Genomic DNA, 24,777 nt, shown 5'->3' on the forward strand with positions numbered 1-24,777 from the left:
GAAGATTATGCATTTTCTGTTTTCTAATTTTGGATGCTTTTCATTGTGTGCTTTCAGTTGGTCTCAATGGGCGCAGTACTTGTTGGAATTAATTGTCTGGTTTTCCATATAGAGCCCATAATAAAGGACTTCCTACCGATCCCGCCATATACATAACATCACCTTCTTTGGTTGGAGACCAGCCTTCAGTATGGTTGGTGGTGGTTCATTTCATTTGCCCAGCAATCTTTTCCATTTCACATTATTGTACAATATTCACTTTTCATTGTCCATCACAGTTTTAAAAACTGGTACATTTTTGTTACATATAAGTAAAGAATCCTGTGTGAAAATGCAGTCAAGAAAGGGTTTTTTTTTTTTGCTTAACTTATGTGGAACCCAAACATCAAAATGACTGGCATAACCAAGCTGGTACAAATGATTTTCAATGCCTGGTTTGGATATATTTGAGTATGTTGGCTCTCTCCCACGTGGTATAACATTGACTTTGGAGTACCATCCAGCAAGAAATCTCCAGTATGAAACTTGGCAAGCCACTTTTGATACATTCAACAGTCACAGCACCTTTTCCATATACTGCTCAAGTCTTTTTTCTGCATTTCAGTTGTGTTTTTACCTTTCTTGAAATAGTAAAGCATAAAATGTCAAAAAAATGTTGCTTTTTTTCTTTCACCTTCAGTATTAAAATGGCTACAAAAAAGTTCACTAATTTTGATGCTTTTTTAAAAACTCATGCTGCTATGACAACCATCACAATACAACTTAACAAAACTTTCTAATGAAGTTAAAAGCAACTAAATGCAACTAGATAAAAATGGATAAACTGAACTTTTGCATAAACTATGATCCCATAATGTTTAACCAGAAAAAGAAAATCAAGCATATGAACATCGAGACATGTACAAGAATGTTTACAGCAGCATTGTATAAACAATGGAAAAACTAGAAACAAATATTCATAAATTGCACTGCTGCTGCTAAGTCGCTTCAGTCGTGTCCGACTCTGTGCGACCCCATAGACGGCAGCCCACCAGGCTCCCCCGTCCCTGGGATTCTTCAAGCAAGAACACTGGAGTGGGTTGCCATTTCCTTCTCTAGTGCATGAAAGAAAAAAGTGAAAGGGAAGTCGCTCAGTCGTGTCTGACTCTCAGCGACCCCATGGACTGCAGCCTACCAGGCTCCTCCGTCCATGAGATTCTCCATGCAAGAGTACTGGAGTGGGCTGCCATTGCCTTCTCCCCATAAATTGCACTAACAGTGCACAACAGAAAAAAGGAAGCCCCAGAAGACAACATGCATGTTATACATTATGCCCCTTCTTAGAAGTTCAAAAATGACCAGAATCAAATAACATGGACACATCCGTGTGTTTATATATATAATAATGTGACCTAACTCTAGAAAATAATCAAGCAAATAACAAAAAAATTCAGAATTGTAGTTATCTTTGTGGATGGATAGTAGGGAAAGAGATAGGCAAGGAGGACATAGAAATAAATTGTTATTGGGTCATGCAAGGGTTCATCGGTATTCAACACATCCTTAAAAACTATGTTGCAGCAATAAACTTTAAAAACAAAGTAAGAAGGATAAAACAAATGGGGGAATGAATGTTTAATTAAATGTTTCATTCCATGAGTGAAACAAATCTATGTATCATGAAGACAGTTATGACTAATCTATTTCTATGCACCTGAAATCCTATGAATTACAAAAACGGGGGAAGGATAGAGTGACTAGTCTCTAACTTTAGACAGTTTATCTCCACAGGTTTTTCAAAAAATGAAATTAAGATGTATCCATAGAAATGATTTCAAATTATCCCTTAATAACATAATTTTCATAGGTTACAAAAGATTTGCCATCGCAGCTAGTGGCATTTGAACTCTACTCACTGTACTGAAAAACAAACAAACAAAAAATAGAAAAGATGAAGGACAACAAATAACTCAAGTGCAAAATCAGTTTTCAGAAAAATCTTTCCTAATAACAAGTTTCATAGGGTACAGAGATACAGAAACTTCAAAGGGAATACTAATCAATATTAGAACTATTTAATGATTTGTCATATGCATCATAGAAATATGGTAAAATAGCAAAACAGTCAGTATATTTTAAAAAAATGTTTCTCTGATCCCCCGTGTGTCAAAAAACATTTTCTGACAAGAAAAATGCTTCTCTTATCCAGTCTTTTAGCCCCACTTTTTCGCTATTATACACTGTCAGACCAAGGTTGAGAACTTAACAGGTATTTTTCAAACTCCCCTTGTCTATGGGTTTCCTCAGAGTTTTTGCTAGTGGAAAAAAATAGGGTTGGGGGAGCGCTGGTGAGCACTACACCAGTAACTCCAGGACTGCCTTCATTCTGTCAAAGGGACAGTAATTCTGTTCACCTCTGCTGCCCTCAGCTTCATCCTCACCTTGCAGACCTCTGGTCTCCCCTAAAATAGTTCTATATTCAAGATGATCCAAATATGCATTCACTTATGCAGGTAATGTATTCTAGGATTAAGAAATTAACTCTTTAATTTGGCAAGACCATATCCATGTCAATCTTAAAGGAAATCAACCCTAAATATTCATTGGAAGGACTGATGGTGAAGCTTAAACTCCAATAATTTGGCCACCTGATACAAAGAGCTGACTCATTGAGAAAGACTGATGCTGGCAAAGACTGAGGGCAAGAGGAGAAGGGGGCGAAAGAAGATGAGATGGTTGGATGGTATCACCAACTCAATGGACATGAGTTTGCACAAAATTGAAGGACAGGGAAGCCTAGTGTGCTGCAGTCCATGGTGTCCCAAAGAGCTGGACACAATGAGAAACCGAACAACAACAACATATCCATGTATGAATGATAGAACATGGATTTACTGAACTGCACATTAAAATATATAGCTCTAAAGCAATTAGATACGACTGAGCAGCAGGCATGGCAGGGCAATGGAATTTCTGGCAGTATAAGAAACTGTTTCTGGGTAATAAAGCAATGATGCAGGCAGTTCCTCTAAAATTTTTCAATATGTGCTTTTTAAAACTTTTCTACTTTTTCCTATTAAAAAAAGATACTGAAATAGTAAAGTTTTATTAAAGAAATAAGCAAAACAAAACAAGTCAATAATTTCTTTTCTAGTAAGCTAAGGACTAAACCTTTGTAAAATAAAGCAGCTATAAAGAAAACAGCAAACTTTTCCAAACTTTCCAAATTCAAACATTTTTTTTCGGTATATAAATAATTATACTGCAAAAGACAGTAGCTGTTATCACAACAAACCTAATGCTAGGACTTTTCTGGTGGTCCAGGGGTTCAGAATCCACCTGCCAATGCAGGGGACCTGGGTTTGATGCCTGATCCCGGGAGATTCCACATGCTGTCAGGAAACTAAGCCTGTTAGCCACAGCTACTGACGCCTGCACGCTCTGGAGCCTGTGCTCTGCAACAGGAGATGCCACTGCAATGAAAAGCTGGGAAACTAAGCCTGCATGCTGCAGCTACTGAGCCCACATGCCACAGCTACTGACGCCTGCATGCTCTGGAGCCCACGCTCTGCAACAGGAGATGTCACTGCAATGAGAAGCTGGGAAACTAAGCCTGTGTGCCACAGGTACTGATGCCTGCATGCTCTGGAGCCCGCGCTCTGCAACAGGAGATGCCACAGCAATGAGAAGCTGGGAAACTGAGCCTGTGTGGTGCAACTACTGACGCCTGCATGCTCTGGAGCGCGTGCTCTGCAACAGGAGATGCCACTGCAATGAGAAGCTGGAAAACTGAGCCTGTGTGCCACAGCTATTGACGCCTGCATACTCTGGAGCCCGCGCTCTGCAACAGGAGATGCCACCGTAATGAGAAGCTAGCACACTGCAACTAGAAAAAACCTGCACTGCAACAAAGACTCAGCACAGCCAAAAATAATAAAAATAATTTTAATTAGTTAATTATTTAAAAGTATACTGACATTCAGGTCAAGATGGTGGAGTAGAAACACCAGCACGCAACTCCTCCTGTGAGAGCACCAAAATTGCAACTAACTAGCTGTTGAAAAACCATCGACATGAGGACACTTCAGTTCAGTTCAGTCGCTCAGTCGTGTCCGATTCTTTGCGACCCCATGAATCGAAGCACGCCGGGCCTCCCTGATCATCACCAACTCCTGGAGTATACCCAAACCCATGTCCATCGAGTCGGAGATGCCATCCAGCCATCTCAGCCTCTGTTGTCCCCTTCTCCTCCTGCCCCCAATCCTTCCCAGCATCAGGGTCTTTTCCAATGAGTCAACCCTTCGCATGAGGTGGCCAAAGTACTGGAGTTTCAGCTTCAACATCAGTCCTTCGAATGAACACTCAGGACTGATCTCCTTTAGGATGGACTGGTTGGATCTTCTTGCAGTCCAAGGGACTCTCGAGAGTCTTCTCCAACACCACAGTTCAAAAGCATCAATTCTTTGGCGCTCAGCTTTCTTCACCATCCAACTCTCACATCCATACATGACTACTGGAAAAACCACAGCCTTGACTAGATGGACCTTTGTTGGCAAAGTAATGTCTCTGCTTTTAAATATGCTATCTAGGTTGGTCATAACCTTCCTTCCAAGGAGTAAGAGTCTTTTAATTTCATGGCTGCAGTCACCATCTGTAGTGATTTTGAAGCCCCAAAACATAAAGTCTGACACTGTTTGCACTGTTTCCCCATCTATTTCCCATGAGGTGACAGGACCAGATGCCATGATCTTAGTTTTCTGAATGTTGAGCTTTAAGCCAACTTTTTCACTCTCCTCTTTCACTTTCATCAAGAGGCTCTTTATTTCTTCGCGTTCTGCCATAAGGGTGATGTCATCTGCATATCTGAGGCTTTATTGATATTTCTCCTGGCAATCTTGATTCCAGCTTGTGTTTCTTCCAGCCCAGCGTTTCTCATGATGTACTATGCATATGAGTTAAATAAGCAAGGTGACAATATACAGCCTTGACATACTCCATTTCCTATTTGGAACCAGTCTGTTGTTCCATGTCCAGTACTAACTGTTGCTTCCTGACCTGCATACAGGCTTCTCAAGAGACAGGTCAGATAGTCTGGTATTCCCATCTCTTGAAGACTTTTCCACAGTTTATTGTGATCCACACTGTCAAAGGCTTTGGCATACTCAATAAAGCAGAAATAGATGTTCTTCTGGAACTCTCTTGCTTTTTCAATGATCCAGCGGATGTTGGCAATTTGATCTCTGGTTCTTCTGCCTTTTCTAAAACCAGCTTGAACATCTGGAAGTTCATGGTTCACGTATTGTTAAAGCCTGGCTTGGAGAATTTTGAGCATTACTTTACTAGTGTCTGAGATGAGTGCAATTGTGCGGTAGTTTGAGCATTCTTTGGCATTGCCTTTCTTAGGGACTGGAATGAAAACTGACCTTTTCCAGTCCTGTGGCCACTGCTGAGTTTTCCAGATTTGCTGGCATACTGAGTGCTGTAGGATATGAAATAGCTCAACTGGAATTCCATCACCTCCACTAGCTTTGTTTGTAGTGATGCTTTCTAAGCCCACTTGACTTCACATTCCAGGATGTCTGGCTCTAGGTGAGTGATCACACCATCGTGATTATCTGGGTCGTGAAGATCTTTTTTGTACAGTTCTTCTGTGTATTCTTGTCACCTCTTCTTAATATCTTCTGCTTCTGTTAGGTCCATACCATTTCTGTCCCTTATCGAGCCCATCTTTGCATGAAATGTTCCCTTGGTATCTCTAATTTTCTTGAAGAGATCTCTAGTCTTTCCCATTCTGTTGTTTTCTTCTATTTCTTTGCATTGATTGCTGAGGAAGGCTTTCTTATCTCTCCTTGCTATTCATTGGAACTCTGCATTCAGATGGGAGTATCTTTCCTTTTCTCCTTTGCTTTTCCGCTTCTCTTCTTTTCCCAGCTATTTGTAAGGCCTTCTCAGACAGCCATTTTGCTTTTTTGCATATCTTTTCCATGGGGATGATCTTGATCCCTGTCTCCTGTACAATGTCACGAACCTCTGTCCATAGTTCATCCGGCACTCTGTCTATGAGATCTAGTCCCTTAAAGCTATTTGTCACTTCCACTGTATAATCATAAGGGATTTGATTTAGGTCATACCTGAATGGTCTGGTGGCTCTCCCTACTTTCTTTAATTTAATCTGAATTTGGCAATAAGGAGTTCATGATCTGAGCCACAGTCAGCTCCCGGTCTTGTTTTTGCTGACTGTATAGAGCTTCTCCATCTTTGGCTGCAAAGAATATAATCAATCTGATCTCGGTGGTGGCCGTCTGGTGATGTCCATGTGTAGAGTCTTCTCTTGTGTTGCTGCAAGAGGGTGTTTGCTATGACCAGTGCCTTCTCTTGGCAAAACTCTATTAGAGTTTGCCCTGCTTCATTCTGTACTCCAAGGCCAAATTTGCCTGTTACGCCAGGTGTTTCCTGACTTCCTACTTTTGCATTCCAGTCCCCTATAATGAAAAGGACATCTTTTTTGGGTGTTAGATCTAAAATATCTTGTAGGTCTTCATAGAACCGTTGAAGTTCAGCTTCTTCAGTGTTACTGGTCGGGGAATAGACTTGGATTACCGCGATACTGAATGGTTTGCCTTGGAAACGAACAGAGATCATTCTGTCATTTTTGAGATTGCATCCAAGGACTGCATTTCAGACTCTTTTGTTGACCATGATGGCTACTCCATTTCTTCTAAGGGATTCTTGCCCACAGTAGTAGATATAATGGTCATCTGAGTTAAATTCACCCACTCCAGTCCATTTTAGTTTGCTGATTCCTAGAATGTCAACGTTCACTCTTGCCATCTCCTGGAACCCATCAAAAAAAGATACTCCTGGAGGACACTGGAACCCACCAAAAAAAGATACCTCATGTCTAAAGACAAAGAAAAAGCCACAATGAGATGCCAGGAGGGGCTAAGTCATGATAAAATCAAATCCTCTACCTGTCAGGTGGGTGACCCACAAGCTGGTGACAGTAATACCAAGCAAGTTTTCCCACTGTTGTGAAGGTTCAGACCTCCACATCAGGCTTCCCAACCTGGGATCTGGCAAAGGAACTGGGAATCCCCAGGGATTCTGACTTTGAAGAACAGCAGGGATTTGATTAGAGGGCTTCCACAGGACTGGGGGAAACAGACTCTACTCCTAGAGGGCACAAACAAAACCTTGTGTGCACCAAGACCTAGGGAAAAGGAGTAGTGACCCCACTGGAGGCTGAACCAGACCTACCTGCTAGTGCTGGAGGGCCTCCTGTGGAGGCATAGGTCAGCAGTGGCTCACCGTGGGAATGGGGGCACTGGCAGCAGCAGTCCTGGAAGTGGACTCTTGGTATAAGTCCTCCTGGAGGTTGCCACTAACCTTACCAGAGAGGTGGCTAGCCTCAGGCTAAAAAACAAACAGGGAAGGAGCACAACTCCACCACCCATCAGCAGACAACTGAATTAAAGTGTTACTGAGCATGGCCCACCATAGCAAGACCCAGTTTTCCCCTACCCATCAGAAGTTTATACAAGCCTCTTAGCCAACTCCATCAGAGGGCAGACAGAGGAAGCAAGAATAACCACTATTCCACAGTTGCTAGAAGAAAAACCACATTACAGGAAGTTAATCAGCATGAAAAAGCAGAAAGTTATGTCCCAGATTAAGGGACAAGATAAAACACCAGAAAAACAACTAAATGAAGATAGGCAAGGAGGCCTGGCATGCTGCAGTCCATAGGGTCACAAAGAGTCAGACACAACTGAGCAGCTGAAGTGAACTGAATTGAATATTCCAGAGAAAGAATTCAGAATAATGATAGTGAAGATGATCCAGGATCTTGGGAAAACAATGGAGAAGATGTAGGAAGTCATTGCCAAAGACCTGGAAGAAATGAAGAACAAAAGAACAGAGATGAACAATAAACTAGAAGGAACCAATAGCCAAATAACTGAGGCAGGAAAATGGAGGACAGAATGGTCAAAATCACTGCCACAGAACAGACTACAGAAAAAAGAATGAAGAGACCTCTAGACAACAATAAACGCACCAACATTCACATTATAGGTGTCCCAAAAGGAGAAAAGAGAGAAAGGACCCAAGAAAATATTTGAAGAAATACTAGCTGAAAACTTTCTTAACATGGGAAAGGAAATTGTCAAGTCTAGGCAGCACACAGAGTCTAAGGCAGGATAAACCCAAGGAGGAAAACACTGAGATACACAGCAATCAGTATGACAAAAATTAAAAACAAAGATAAAATATTAAAAGCAACAAGGGTAAAATGACAAATAACACACAAGGGAACTTGCACAAGGTTATAAGCTAGTTTCTCATAGAAACTGTGCAAGCTAGAAGGGAATGGCACGATATATTTAAAGTGATGAAAGAACCTACAACCAAGAATACTCTACCCAGCAAGACTCTTATTCAGATTTGATGAAGAAATCAAAAGCTTTCCAGACAAGCAAAAGAATTTAGCACCACCATACCAGCTTTACAATCAATGCTAAAGGAACTTTTCTCTAGGTAGGAAACAGAAGGAAAAGACCAGCACAAAATAAACCCCAAACAATTAAGAAAATGGTAATAGGATCATGTTGTTGTTCAGTCGCCCAGTCATGTCCAACTCTTTGTAACCCCATGAACTGCAGCACACCAGGTCTCCATGGCCCTCACCATCTCCCAGAGTTTCCCCAAGTTCATGTCCATGCCTCATTGATACCATCCAGCCATCTCATCCTCTGATGCCTTCTTCTCCTTCTGTCCTCAATCTTTTCCAGTATCAAGGACTTATTTTAAATGAGTCAGCTCTTCACATCAGGTAACCAAAATACTGAAGCTTTAGCTTCAGCATCAATCCTTCCAATGAGTATTCAGGGTTGATTTCCTTTAAGACTGACTGGTTTGATCTCTTTGTTGTCCAAAGGACTCTCAGAAGTCTTCTCCAGCACCACAGCTCGAAGGCATCAGTTCTTTGACGCTCTCCCTTCTTTAAGGTCCAATTCTGACAACTCTACATGACCCCTGGGAAGACCAGAGCCTTGATCATATGCACCTTTGTAGGCAGAGTGATGTCTCAGCTTTTCAACACACTGCGTAGGTTTGTCATAGGATCAGACATATCAATAATTACCTTAAATGATAAGGGATTGAATGCACCAACCGAAAGACACAGACTGGCTGGGCAGATGAAAACATGTGCATGTATGAACCTCTATTAACACATCACTCTACTTAACTCCAAATTGTATGTTATTATTTAGTATTTTTAGGTTAATCATGTTTCCATTATGGCTTGCAATTGTAATTATCTTCTATTTTTGTCTGGCTACTGATACTAAAAACTTGATAAACATCTTCTACTATTGTGATTTTTGCTTAATACCATAATTGTATCATGACTGGTCAACAGAAAATAATAGAATTCTTTATCACTAAAACTATCACTTATTAGAAAAACCTGCAATCATTTTTTAAAATCCAGATGCATATCAGAATTATCTTGGAATTTTTTGAAAACTACAAATGCACATATGTTGCTTTTTCTCCTGCAAAGTTTCAGATGTGTTTCTAATGAGCAGACAAGCTTAAGAACAATTGGACTATATTACAATCTTTCACTTTTATCTAGCATGTTTCATTTTTTTCTATTTCACGCTCAGTGCTCCCATTTCATTTAGTTTATGCTTTCCAATTTCTCCATCTATCTTTTTTTGATGTTCTTTCTCAAGCCGTTACCAATCACAGTAGAAAAGCTTTTGTGTACACACACACACATACATATATATTAGTATGTATAATAAAATACATATATGTTTTAGAAAACTTACAAATTTTTGCCCAGTTAAAAAATTTGATATTTTGAGTACACTTGTGTGACTTAGTATGAATAGAATGCTAGACTTCTAATTAATATTCATTCAAAATTTTGATATTGTTTATATATTTTGGCATCTAGTATTACTGTTAAAAGTTTAATTTATTGTTGTGTGTGTGTGTGTGTGTTAGTTGCTCAGTCATATACAACTGTTTGTGACCCCATGGATTGTAGCCTGCCAGGTTTCTCTGTGCAGTAATTAAAAAAATAATTTTGAATGAGGCTTGAAGCTTCTAATCCAATTCTGAGAATATAAAGAAATATTATGTTGTTTAAAAAAAAAAACCAGGGGATTAACATGTGATATAGTATTAACGAAAGTACAGATTTTGTTCAAATCTTAGAAAATTTTATGTTTGTGTCCCTTATTTGTTTTCATACCTTATTCAAGACCCCACATTGTGTTTAATTGCAGTGAACAGTTCCAGCTGCATGCAACAAATTCTGGTAAATTCTCTTTTTATTTTTATTCTATCACAAATATTTTCTAGTTTTCATTGTCATGGCATCTTAGATATACCCTTCACTTAAAAGTAGACATTTAATTTCCAAATACATGGGATATTTTTAAGTATCTATTATATTAATTTCTCATTTAAATGCTTTCTTCTCTGCAATCACCCTCTATGTTTTTTCAGTCTTCTAATTTTATTGAGGTGTTCAATGGCTAAGTCAAAGATCTCTCCTAGTAAATGTCACACTAGACTTGAAAATATGTGGTTTATTTTAAAATATCTTTTGATATTGACCACTAACATAACTTCACAGTAACAAGAAAACAGTCTGTATGATTTCAATACCTTTAGACCATGAAATTTCTGCACCTGGTCTTATGTCTCTGGATATGTTCCAGTATCTCCTAATTTATAGCCTATGGGAACTTGAATACAATTTGGATCCTACCGTTATGTGAAAACTGTATAAATCTCAATTATGTCAAACTGGTTCATAATGGTTTTCAGGCCTATTATATTCTCCACTTCTCTGTGCAGTGGAGTGCTCACTCACTCAGTCGTGCCTGAATCTATGCTGCCCCGTGGACTGTAGCACACCAGGCTCCTCTGTCCATGGGATTCTCTGGGCAACATTACTGGAGTGGGTTGCCATGCCCTCCTCCAAGGGATCTTCCCAACTCAGGTATCAAACACAAGTCTCTCACATCTCCTGCATTGGCAGGAGGGTTCTTTACCACTAGTACAACCTGGGAAGCCTCTGTACATTCATTCTATTAATTTCTGAGGGTTTGATATCAAAACTCCAATGAAAAATCTTAATTCATCTACTTAAAACAAAAAATTGTAATATATAGTGGAATTATATGTAACTTTTTCCAGTATTTTCCAAGTCTCCTGTAAATGTGTTATCATATTTTATAACTTAAAAATAAAAATTAAAAAAACTAACAAAGTATATTAAATATCTCAGATAAGATCCAAGTTTTAATTTTAAATATCTTTCTATGCTAAAAATTTCAAGAAGGATACTGCCTTTATTCTTGAGAAGGAATACAATAAACAAAAAATATAATGGCATTTGCTTATCTCTTAAAAAAAATATAAAAGAAAACTTTAGAAACTTAGAACTGAATTGACACCCAGAACAATGAAGCTAATAAATATCTGTATGGATCTATGTATATTACATATGTATATATTATACACACACACATTACATTCAAACGTACACATATCTGTTTTCTACTTCCACATCAAGTATCACTGATAGAACAGAAAAAAATATGAATCTAATTTAGAGCATTTTCTGAAACACTTCTGGATGATACAGAGCAGATGGGAAAAGGCTTTATGAAGAGTTGAAATAAGAGTCACATGTTAAGGTGAAAAAGATCTTTTAGGTAAATTTTTTCAGGATTCAGGGGGACCAAAAAACAAAACTGGAGAAGGATGCCATTCATAATTCAATAGGTTAATAAAAGGTTACAAAATAAGTCCCTGGTATCTTGCTCTCACAGCTGCTGACATCTCCATCTGTCCCCAAGATAACAATCATTTAAGTATAGTTCTCTGAAGTGGGACATGTAAATGGGATACGTGCAGAACTGAATGGGGGTGGGATACAAAATTTATAGTCTTCCAGGTCACTTCTGGCTTCCAAGAGTGGCATATAACCCTATCATCACTTCAGAAACTACTTCAGTACTATAGAGGAAATCCCAGAACATCCACACTCTCAGAGCTCCTACAAGCAGTGCTTGCATGCAGCACCACAGAACAGAGATTTCCACCTGAGTTGGAGAAAAATACTCTGGCTACCAGAGGTGTCTAGACCATGGGTGGCAAACTGACAAACTAACATGCTTTTTCACTCATAACTTATTTTCCAAGCGAGCTGGGTGTCAATATGTAAATCACAGGAAATTTAACCAAACTATATATAAATTTTCTGGCATTTCATAGGAACGCATAAGGTTTCAAAACATGGGGACTGAATCGCAATGTCACCAATTGTCTAAGTAGATAGCGGCTGCAGTAGAAAGAGCATGTATTCCAACAATAATACAAACCTATTCTTACCCCACTTCTCACATTTACAACATTTGGGTAGCCCCAGAAGACATTTCTTTTCACAATCGCTGAACTACCCTCTCATTTGTAAATATAAAATACATAAAATTCATCAAAAGAATTTGAAGAAAACCACTGGAAGACACAAAAAAAGAATACAGGAAATAAAAGATAATCTACCTCATTGTCAAATAACCAAATCATAGTAGGAAACAAAAGGAAGCTTTAAAATAAGTTTACGTGTCCTCCAAAAGATTCAAGGGGATGCCACACGCATTCAATCTGTTGCAGAAGGACCAGCACCAAACAAAGCAAAGCATCAAACAAGTAAGGAAAGTCTGCATTGAAGAATTGATTATAAGGAGAGAACAAGATGGCAGAGGAGTACGTGGACGTGGAGTACATCTCTCTCCACGGATACATCAGGAATACACGTTCAGATGCAGAACTGCATGCAGAATACCAGCTGAGAGCGGACAGGAGTACCTGACCAGTGGAAAAGAATATACAGAACCACGCAAAACTCAATAGGATCATGACACTAGGGGGAAAAACAGGAGTGTTACGAGGACTCGGCAGCTGAGGGAACTGAAGTAAGAGTCCAGTCCCCACATTGGGGCAATTGTCTGAGTCAGAGGAAAAACATTTAAGGCTGAGAGTGAAACAGCTGATCTGTGGCAGCCTAAAAGGAATGAGAATCAGACAGTCCTTGCCACAGACATACATACCTTGGACAGGGATGCAGGTGCCCTAGAAGGCGCAGTGGCTGGGAGTTGGAGTTTAGGGATTGTGGCGCAATCCCAGGGTGAGGGCTGTTGTTGACCGTGCAGAGATGGATTGAGGGGATGTGAGGGAGGAGACTGTGGTGGGAAATGCCTGCAGACGAAAGCTAGGCAGCCAAGGGAGAAAGGCAATACTGCTGAGTCACGAGTAGGGAGTGGAGCCATCACCATAGCCTCTCTCTAATAGAGAGGCTGGACAATCAAACACCTTACGCACTGAACTACAAAGTAGGACCCTACCCAGGATGCTCCTTTAAGTGACTGATGGTCTGAACTACAGAGTAGGACCTCACCCAGGGCACCCCTTTAAGTGCTTGACGAACTCATCTACAGGGTAGGACCCCAGTCAGGGGGGCCCCTCTATGTGCCTGATGTGCCAAACAACAGAGAAGGACTCCAGGCAAGGGAGACCTCTAAGTGCTTGAACGGGCAGAGTTATGGAGATACATTATGCGGAATGCTGGGCTGGATGATGATGCAGAAGCTGGAATCAAGATTGCTGGGTGAAATACCAATAATCTCAGATATGCAGATGACACAACCCTTATGAAGAAAGCTAAGAGGAACTAAAGAGCCTCTTGATGAAAGTGAAAGACGACAGTGAAAAAGTTGGCCTAAGACTCAACATTCAGAAAACTAAGATCATGGCATCAAGTCCCATCTCTTCATGACAAATAGATAGGGAAACAATGGAAACAGTGAGAGACTTTCTTTTTTTGGGCTCCAAAATCACTGCAGATGGTGACTGCAGCAATGAAATTAAAAGACCCTTGCTCCTTGGAAGAAAAGCTACGCCAGCTAAACAGCATATTAAAAAGCAGAGACATTACTTTGTCAACAAAGGCCTGTCTAGTCAATGCTATGGTTTTTCCTGTATTCATATATGGATGTCAGAGTTGGAAGGACTGATGTTGAAGCTGAAACTCCAATATTTCGCCCACCTGATGCGAATAGCTGACTCATTTGAAAAGACCCTCATGTGGGGAAAGATTTAAGGCAGGAGGAGAAGGGGACGACAGAGGATGAGATGGTTGGATGGCATCACCGACTCGATGGACATGGCTTTGGGTAAACTCCGGGAGTTGGTGATGGACAGGGAGGCCTGGCATGCTGCGGTTCATGGGGTTGCAAAGAGTCGGACACGACTAAGCAACTAAACTGAACTGAACGCAATCACATTCAAAATTTCCAGCAAGTCATTTTGTGAATACTGAAGAGTTGATTACACAATTTATATGGATACAGAAAAGGCCTATAATAGCCAAGGCAATCTTTTTTAAAAAATAAATTCTTTATTATTATTTTTTACACATACATTTATCTATTCTCCCCCAGTCTCCCCACTGTTCCCAGCTATAGCCAAGGCAGTCCTGAGGAAGAAGAACCAAGTCACCTAAGTTATAGAAGATATCAAGAAATGCTAAAGAAATCAACATAGCATACTACTGACACAGGATATATACAAAAATAAAATATAAAACCCAGAAAATAAATCCGTGTGAATATAACTGTCTGATTTATGATAAAGTTGACACATGGAGTGCGGAAAGATTTTTTTTAATAAACGATGCTGGTTCAACCATACATTAATATGAACCAAAATGAATCGACCCTTATAAAATATGAAACTGGTTCATGAAAAAATCACAGACTGAGAATTGGTATGAAAGATCTGTGTGTGAAAAACAAACAAATAAATCTTGGGGGAAGAAGAAAGTTTCTTTTTTAAAATTTTTACTGGAGTATAGTTCCTTTACAATCTTGTGTTAGTTTCTACTGTACAAAAAAGTCAATTAGCTACACATGTGCCCCCTCTTTTTTGGATTTCCTCTCCATTTAGGTCACCACAGAGCATTGAGTAGAGTTCCCTGTGCTATACAGTAGGTTCTCATTAGTGGAAGAAAGTTTCCTAAACAAGATTTTAAAAAAGCAACTAAACATACGAAGAAAAAAAAAATCAGTAAACTGAACTGTGTAAAGATTATGAACTTCTGTTCATCTGAAGACACTATTAAGAGAATGAAAAAGTAATTCAAGGAGGGAAAAAAGACGTTATCAATAAATATGTGAGTGTTCAAAAATAAACAAACATTTTGCTGTTACTGTTGTTCAGTCCCTAAGTGTGTCTGACTCTGCGACCCCAAGAACTGCAGCATGCCAGGCTTCTCTGTCCTTCACTATATCATGCTGCTGCTGCTGCTAAGCTGCTTCAGTCATGTCTGACTCCGTGTGTCCCCATAGATGGCAGCCCACCAGGTTCCTCTTTCCCTGGGATTTTCCAGGCAAGAACACTGGAGTGGATTGCCATTTCCTTCCCCACTATATCATGGAGGTTGCTCAAACTGATGTCCACTGAGTTGCTGATGCTATCTAACTATCTCATCCTCTGAATGTCTAAGGTTGTTGATACTCCTCCCAGCAATCTTGATTAAAGCTTGTGTTCCATCCACTCTGGCATTTCCCATGATGTACTCTGTGTGCATATAAGTTAAATAAGCAGAATGACATTATACAGCCTTGTTCATTTCCCGATTTTGAACCAGTCAGTTGTTCTATGTCCGATTCTATCTGTTGCCTCTTGACCCACATTTAGGTTTCTCAGGAGACAGGCAAGGTCACCTGGTACTCCCACCTCTTTAAGAATTTTCCATAGTTCTTTCCCATTCTATTATTTTCTTCTATTTCTTTGCACTGTTTGTTCACTTAAGAAGGCCTTCTTTTCTCTCGTTGCTATTCTCTAGAACTCTGCATTCAGCTGGGTGTTATCCTCCCTTTCTTGTTTTTTGCTTCTCTTCTTTCTTCGGGTATCCAGTAAGCCTCCTCAGACAACAATTTTGCCTTCTTGTATTTCTTTTTCTTTGGGATGGTTTTGGTCATGGCCTCCTATACAACATTACAAATCTCCATCTACAGTTCTTCAGCACTCTGTTATCAGATCTAATCCCTTGAATCTATTCATCACCTCTACTGTATAATCATAAGGGATCTGATTTAGGTCATACTTAAATGGCAAGAGTAAACATCAACATTTTAGGAATCAGTGAACTAAAATGGACTAGAATGGGTGAATTTAATTCAGATGATCATTATATCTACTACTGTGGGCAAGAATCCCTTAGAAGAAAAAGAGCAGCCCTCATAGTCAACAAAAGATCTGAAAAGATCTGCACCAGTTCCTGGGTGCAATCTCAAAAACGACAGAATGATCTCTGTCCGATCCCAAGGAAAACCATTCAATATCACAGTACTCCAATCTATGCCCCAACCAGTAATGCCGAAGAAGTTGAAGTTGAATGCTTCATGATGATCTACAAGACCTTCTAGAACTAACACTAAAAAAAGATGTCCTCTCATCACAGGGGACTGGAAAGCAAAAGTTGGAAATCAAGAGACACCTGGATAAACAGGCAAGTTTGGCTTTGGAGTACAAAATGAAGCAGGGCAAAGGCTAACAAGAGTTTTGCCAAGAGAATGCACTAGTCATAGCTAACACCCTCTTCCAACAACACAAGAGATGACCATATATATGGACATCACCAGATGGTCAATACCAAAATCAGATTATCTTCTTTGTAGCTGAAGATGTAGAAGCTCTATACAGTCAGCAAAAACAAGACCAGGAGTTGACTGTGGCTCAGATCATGAACTCCTTATTGCCAAATTCAGACTTAAATTGAAGACCATAGGGAAAACCACTAGACCATTCAGGTATGACCTAAATCAAATCCCTTATGATTATACAGTGGAAGTGACAAACAGGTTAAAGGGATTAGATCTGGTAGACAAAGTGCCTGAAGAACTACAGACGGAGGTTTGTGACATTACACAGGAGGCAGTGATCAAGACCATCCCCAAGAAAAAGAAATGCAAAAAGGCAAAATGGTTGTCTGAGGAGGCCTTACAAATAGCCGAGAAAAGAAGAGAAGTGAAAGGCAAAGCAGAAAAGGAAAGACAAACTCATCTTTACGCAGAGTTCCAAAAACAGCAAAGAGAGATAAGAAAGCCTTCCAAAGTGATAGAAAATGCAAAGAAAGAGAGAAAAACAATAGAATGAGAAAGACTGGAGATTTCTTCAAGAAAATCAGAGATACCAAGGGAACACTTCATGCAAGAATGGGCACAATAATTGACATAAACAGCAAGGAATGAACAAAGCTATGGTTTTTCTAGTTGTCATGTATGGATGTGAGAGTTGAACCATAAAGAAAGCTGAGCACCAAAGAATTGATGCTTTTGAACTGTGGTGCTGGAGAAGACTCTTGAGAGTCCCTCGGACTGCAAGGAGATCCAACCAGTCCATCCTAAAGGAGATCAGTCCTGGGTGTTCATTGGAAGGACTGATGTTGAAGCTGAAACTCCAATACTTTGGCCACCTCATGCGAAGAGCTGACTCACTGGAAAAGACCCTGATGCTGGGAAGGATTGGGGGCAGGAGGAGAAGGGGACAACAGAGGATGAGATGGTTGGATGGCATCACTGACTCGATGGACATGGGTTTGGGTGGACTCTGGGAGTTGGTGATGGACGGGGAGGTCTGGTGTGCTGCAGTTGGTGGGGTCGCAAAGAGTCGGACACAACTGAGCGATTGAACTGAACTCAAAACAAGAAAAGAATAGACAACACAATTATTTAAAATGGATGAAATACTGAGCTGACACTTCACAAAGATAGTCACAAGACAAATATATATAAAGGACGTTAACTTCATTGATCATTAGGAAGATGGAAAATAGGGCCACACTGTACACATCAGAATCATTAACAATGAAATACCAATTGTGGGTGAAGATGTAGAGCCTGGTTTACTGGAGGGTAAATTGATTCAACAACTCTGGAAACTTTGTGCAGTATATAGCAAACTGAACAAAACTCTGCAGTTTATTCCTAGGTAGAAAGAAGTTTAACGTATACACATTCACCAACAGACATATACAGGAAATACCATAAAACCAATATGTGTAATAGGCAAACAGAGGGAACCCAAATGTCCATCAACAATAGAATTTGGATTTCTGTGGTTTGCCAAAAGGAGTCACAGGACTCAGAAACTGTTACACGCACAGTTACAATTTAACAAAATTGCTCAGAACTGAAAAATCACTGTTGTTGCCTGAAGTTGAATAGCTTAATAAGTAAGTGCTTCTCAGTTTGTTGTGTGCCTCTGGTTGAATTCCAGAGTAATGAAATGGTTGTTTGTGATTGTTTTGTCCAGCTTTATGAGGACAGAATTTGTTGACCTTCTGTTCTGTCATACCAAAGTGAAAATTCTGATGGTAAAATTCTGAAAAAAGTGAAAATTCTGGTGGCGCAGGTGGGATGAACTTCACCTCCAAGTCCCTTGACACTTGTGACAATTCAAGTATGATGAGAGTCCCAAATGGAAAAAATAGAAAGGGCAGCAAAAATATTTGAAACAATAATGGCCAAAACTTCGCAAATTTGATTAAAATATATATATATATATATACACACACACACACATATATGGGAGTGGGTTGCCAGTTCCTTCACCAGGGGATCTTTCCTATCCAGGGAATGAACCCATATTTCCTACATCCACCTGTACTGGCAGGTGGGTTCTTTACCACTAGCACCAGCTCAGTTCACTTCAGTCACTCAGTCATGTCTGACTCTTTGCGACGCCATGGAACGTAGCACACCAGGCTTGTCCATCATCAACTCCCGGAGCTTGCTCAAACTCATGTCCACCAAACTGGTGATGACATCCAACCATCTCATCCTCTGTCATCCCCTTCTCCTCCTGCCCCCTGTCTATCCCAGCATCAGGGTCTTTTCCAGTGAGTCAGTTCTTCGTATCAGGTGGCCAAAGTATTGAAGCTTCAGCTTCAGCATCAGTTCTTCCAGTGAATACTCAGGACTGATTTCCTTAGGACTGACTGGCTTGATCTCCTTGTAGTCCAAGGGACTCTCAAGAGTTTTCTCCAACACCATAGTTGAAAAGTATCAATGGACTGCTGCATCAAAATTGCTGAATCAGTGGTTTCAAAAGTACCACCTGGGAAGCCATATAAATCTACAGACTTCAGAAGCTAAACAAGTGAGAGGGTAATAGGCAGGAAGGCCAGGGGTCTCCAAACAGAGGAAATAGGCTGCAAGTGTCAGACATTTTCATCTCTCTCTTAAGCGGCAGGAGGAAACAAATTAGATATCTTTTTTCCCTTCTCTATACAAATTAAAAAGGAGGTTTCTCTCAAAATACTGTATTGCCACAATGGGTTCAGTTCAGTTCAGTCGCTCAGTCACGTCCGACTCTTTGCGACCCCATGAACCGCAGCACGCCAGGCCTCTCTGTCCATCACCAACTGCCGGACTCTACTCAAACCCACGTCCATCGACTCCGTGATGCCATACAACCATCTCATCCTCTGTTGTCCCCTTCTCCTCCTGCCCCCAATCCTACCCAGCATTAGAGTCTTTTCCAATGAGTCAACTCTTCGCATTGGGTGGCCAAAGTATTGGAGTTTCAGCTTCAACATCAGTCCTTCCAATGAACACCCAGGATTAATCTCCTTTAGGATGGATTGATTGGATCTCCTTGCAGTCCAAGGGACTCTCAAGAGTCTTCTCCAACACCACAGTTCAAAAGCATCAATTCTGCAGTGCTCAGCTTTCTTCACCATCCAACTCTCACAGCCATACATGACCACTGGAAAAACCATAGCCTTGACTAGACGGACCTTTCTTGGCAAAGTAATGTCTCTGCTTTTAAATATGCTCTCTTGGTTGGCCATAACCTTCCTTCCAAGGAGTAAGCGTCTTTTAATTTCATGGCTGCAATCACCATCAGCAGTGATTTTGGAGCCCAAAAAAATAAAGTCTGACACTGTTTCCACTGTTTCCCCATCTATTTCCCATGAAGTGATGGGACCAGATGCCATGATCTTAGTTTTCTGAACGTTGAGCTTTAAGCCAACTTTTTCACTCTCCTCTTTCACTTTCATCAAGAGGCTCTTTAGTTCTTCTTCACTTTCTGCCATAAGAGTCGTGTCATCTGCGTATCTGAGGTTATTGATATTTCTCCTGGCAATCTTGATTCCACCTTGTGTTTCTTCCAGCCCAGCATTTCTCATGATGTACTCTGCATATAAGTTAAATAAGCAGGGTGACAATATACAGCCTTGACGTCCTCCTTTTCCTATTTGGAACCAGTCTATTGTTCCATGTCCAGTTCTAACTGTTGCTTCCTGACCTGAATACAGGTTTCTCAAGAGACAGGTCAGATGTTCTGGTATTCCCATCTCTTTCAGAGTTTTCCACAGTTTATTGTGATCCACACAGTCAAAGGCTTTGGCATAGTCAATAAAGCAGAAATAGATGTTTTTCTGGAACTCTCTTGCTTTTTCGATGATCCAGCGGATGTTGGCAATTTCATCTCTGGTTCCTCTGCCTTTTCTAAAACCATCTTGAACATCTGGAAGTTCACAGTTCACGTATCGCTGAAGCCTGGCTTGGAGAATTTCGAGCATTACTTTACTAGCATGTGAGATGAGTGCAATTGTGCAGTAGTTTGAGCAGTCTTTGGCATTGCCTTTCTTTGGGATTGGAACAAAAACTGACCTTTTCCAGTCCTGTGGCCACTGCTGAGTTTTCCAAATTTGCTGGCATATCGAGTGCAGCACTTTCACAGCATCATCTTTGAGGATTTGAAATAGCTCAACTGGAATTCCATCACCTGCACTAGCTTTGTTGGTAGTGATGCTTTCTAAGGCCCACTTGACTTCACATTCCAGGATGTCTGGCTCTAGGTGAGTGGTCACACCATTGTGATTATCTGGGTCATAATGAGTTAACTATTCTCAAACCTTGAGTTAACCAATGCATTTTTCTTATGGAAATGTTTGTCTTAAGCTATGTTAATGTACTATGTATTTACCTCAAACTCTTGTCTTTAAGTCAGTTCTGCCTAATGGCTCAGAAGGGACTTGACAAATCAGTGTGTTATACTCAGACATTGTTCCCCTAATCTATGTAAACAAAACTATTTGTATGGTAATCTGCCTTTCCATAAGATTCAAGTCAATCATTTTATGGCCCTGGATGACTCCTCTGGTGCCAAGATTATCCCAAAATGCATCTTATGGATGAGGGGCCTGGTGCCATTCTGAGTTTTAAGACATTGCTTTCTTTCATTAACAGACTGCTGGTGACTATAGAACATCCAGCTGAAGACTAGCAGGGGGGTACTCTTTCTGACCCCTTCTGATGTCTATGTCAGAAGCTTCGTCTATCTCCTTTATACTTTCATAAAACTTTATTACACAAAAGCTCTGAGCGATCAAGCCTCGTCTCTGGCCCTGGATTGAATTCTTCTCTGGAGGCCAAGAATCCCGGCGTCTTTTCACGGTCCAGCAACAACCTTTCACAAGCCCCAAGTAAATAAACCAAAAAGAGAATTCCCTGGCAGTCCACTGCTTAGGGCTCTGCACTTTCATTACCATAGCCCAGGTTCAACCCCTCATCAGGGAACTAAGATCCTCCAAGCTGCAAGACATGGCTAAAAAACAAATAAAGAAACAAACAAAACACAGATCCACACCTAGACACATTACAGCAGAAACTGTTGAAGACAAAGAGAAAACCTCTAAAGCAGCACGAAAAGGAAAATGAATTACTACTTATAGTAGGGACCAACAAACTTATTGTGTAAAGGAACATAAATATAAGATAAATATTTTAGGTAAGATGGTCTGTGTTACAACTAGTCAGCTCTGCCACTGTAGAACAAAAGCTTTCACCTTCAGTGGGCACTGCTGTGGTCCAAGAAAATTTTACATTTGAATTTCATACAGTTTTCATGTGTGACCAAAAACATACTTTTTAGAAATGCAAAAAAAAGTTTTTAGTACACAGACCACATTTTATTAACAGGTAGTGGGCCAGATTAAGCCTGTGGACCATAGTTTACAGACCCCCTGCCTGACATCAAGTGAACTACAATACTTACTAACAACTCTCTTCCCATCAGATGTAATGGATGCCAGAAAGCAATATAATAATATATAAAAAGTGCTGAAAAATTATTAAAAAATCTAGAATGCACACTAAATATTTTATATACCAAATTCTAAGACAAAGAGACCCACCAACCGTTACCCTGCATTGATATTTTCATGTCAACTCTTCTTAAAATTAATTAACTTGGTAAGTTGGCAATCAGCATTTTTTAAAGCATTCACAAGTTTACAGATATAAAAGCATGCTACAGATTACAACATACAACACACAATAATAAGACAGAAATAAATGGCAAACAAAGATCATTGCATCTGATTAGCTAAGACATGGTAACTGTCAGCTATGCAAAAGAAGGTAAAGATTTAATATAATGTCATCATATTAATATACCGGGCTCCCCTGGTGGCTTTGTGGTAAAGAATCCACCTGTCAATGCAGGAGACGCAAGAGATGCAGGTTCGATCCCTGGGTCAGAAAGATCCCCTGCAGTAGGAAATGGCAACCCACTCCAGTATTCTTGCTTAGAAAATTCTGTTAGGGGAAGCACACTGACTGAAACCGCTCACCCTGGCCAGGCACCATAGTAACCATTTGCATGAGTTGTTTTAAGACAGGGGGTCCTGGTAAGGAACTCAGAACTAAGAAGCTACCACCAACCACCAAAGAGTTCAGGAAAGGTCAAAAGGTGACACCACATAGTCAACCACCTCCCAGAATCCTTCTCGCTGGCATCCATCTTGGCTGAGCAATGTGTGCACCACCAGGAAGGACTCTGAGTCAGAATGATTGGCCAAAGACAACCCGGAAACTAATCCCATCACCATATAACCCGAGACTGCGAGCCATATGGCAGAGCAGTCCTCCTGGGTTCCCTTACCCAACTGCTCTCCACCCAGGCACCCCTTCCCAATGAAAATCTTTCTCTGTCAGCATATGTGTCTCCTCAGACAATTCATTTCCAAGTGTTAGACAAGAGACCACTTCTGGGCCCTGGAAGGGGTCCCCCATCCTTCAACAATTCCATGGACAGAGGAGCCGGGTGGGCTACAGTCCACGGGGTTGTAAAGTGTCGGACACGACGGAGGGACTAAGCACACAAATATACATCATGTGTTACAGGTACTTTTAGTGAATGGTACTTATTTTAATAATTATATGACACACAAAAGGGTAGTGAGAGGGTAACAGGTAGGAAGGCTAGGGGACCCCAAGTGGAGGAAATAGACTGCAAGTGGAGGATTTTGTTTTGTTTTGTTTTGTTTCTTTCTCTATACAGAATAAAAAGTTTTCTTTCAACTATGTATTTTGTTGTAAATCTGCCTTTCTTTAAGATTCATGTCAATTGTTTTATGGCTGGGGATGCTCACTCTGTGCAAATGCTATCTCAAAATGCATGTTGTGGGAGACGGGCCTGATACAACTCTCTCAGTTTTGAGGTGATTCTTTAACAGATATATAACTCTTTGCTAAAAACTAGCACACTTTCTGCCCTCTTCTGATGCCTATGTCAGAAGCTTCCTCTATCCCTTTATACTTTAATAAAACTTTATGACACAAAAGCTTCAAGTGATCAAGCCTCATCTCTGATTCTGGATGGAGATCCTCTCCTCCAAAGGTCACGATTTGCAGTGTAGCTCACAGCTTGCAGCTGCAACCTTCCAGTAGGTTCTGGGTACTATGGTCAAAAACACCATTAGGAAATTGTCAAAATCATATAAAATGAGCCTGGAACACCTTATGAGTCCAGAAAGCAAACAGTGCCAATTTGCTTATAGTCAGAACTTCACTTCCTTTTCAAGTGCAGAGCAAATTATGCCTCAAAGTGCCTGTGTACTCTGCCAAAAATGCCTGACAAACAGCTCTATCTATCCATCCACCGCACTTCTCAAGAGAAAACACTGGTTATGCAAAGGAAGCAGAAGGGCTGGACTGTGGAGCTGATGAGATAGGCTACATGTCTGTTATATCAACATACATGTTGAGAGTAAGTAAGAAGGTATAGGAAAACTGAATGTGGCAGCGAAGTGTTTGAAGAGCATTCTTTGGATTAGCAGATCACCATACAGAGAAAACGGGGTGGTAGGAAGAAACATTGAGTCCTTGAATTTTTAGCAGGATTCCTGAAATGTGAGTTTACAAAAGGAAACACATTTTGATGAGAGGGTAGAATATCAAACAGGAATGTAAGGCAAGAGAGAAGTCATTTTTATGTATGAGCTAATAGTACTACTGGAAGGTTAAGGCCATTGTGTAAGGCCAACCTTGTGGTTTTGCTTCAGTATATTAGGGGTGGAGAGCTTTCTGATGGTGCCTAATTAACAAACTAAAGCTGTAATCTAGGACATGGCCACATGAGAGAGGCAACAAACCTCACAAAGAAAATAATAAGTAAGTTCTTGGGAATTCCTTGGTGATCCAGTGGTTCAGGATCTGCTTTCCAGTGCATGGGACGCAGATTCAATCCCTGTCGAGGAATTAAAATCCCACATGTCATGGGACAACTAAGCCCACGCACACACGTCACAACTACAGAGTCCATGTGCTCTGCAGCCCCCATGCCGCAATTAGAGATAAGGCCACACACCACAATGAAGAGCCTGTGCGCCACAACTAAGACCAGACGTAGCCA

At 40.5% G+C, this 24,777-nt stretch overlaps 1 long non-coding RNA gene and 1 pseudogene across 2 annotated transcripts in view; both read right to left on the reverse strand.

Annotated features, from left to right (window-relative positions):
- Window positions 1–24,777, reverse strand: part of LOC145506013 (solute carrier family 71 member 2-like) — a 125,144-nt pseudogene that overhangs the window by 47,986 nt on the left and 52,381 nt on the right. The gene's annotated exons all lie outside the window — the stretch shown is intronic.
- LOC145506899 (uncharacterized) lies at window positions 10,323–15,426 on the reverse strand. The gene is made up of 2 exons (XR_014054430.1): window positions 15,351–15,426; window positions 10,323–14,282 (listed from the first exon to the last, which is right to left on the reverse strand). It is a non-coding gene; the product is annotated as an uncharacterized LOC145506899 (long non-coding RNA).

This window comes from Giraffa tippelskirchi, chromosome 1 (assembly GCF_054371585.1).
Source record: "Giraffa tippelskirchi isolate mGirTip1 chromosome 1, T2T-mGirTip1v1.2.pri, whole genome shotgun sequence".
Lineage (NCBI taxonomy): Eukaryota > Metazoa > Chordata > Mammalia > Artiodactyla > Giraffidae > Giraffa > Giraffa tippelskirchi.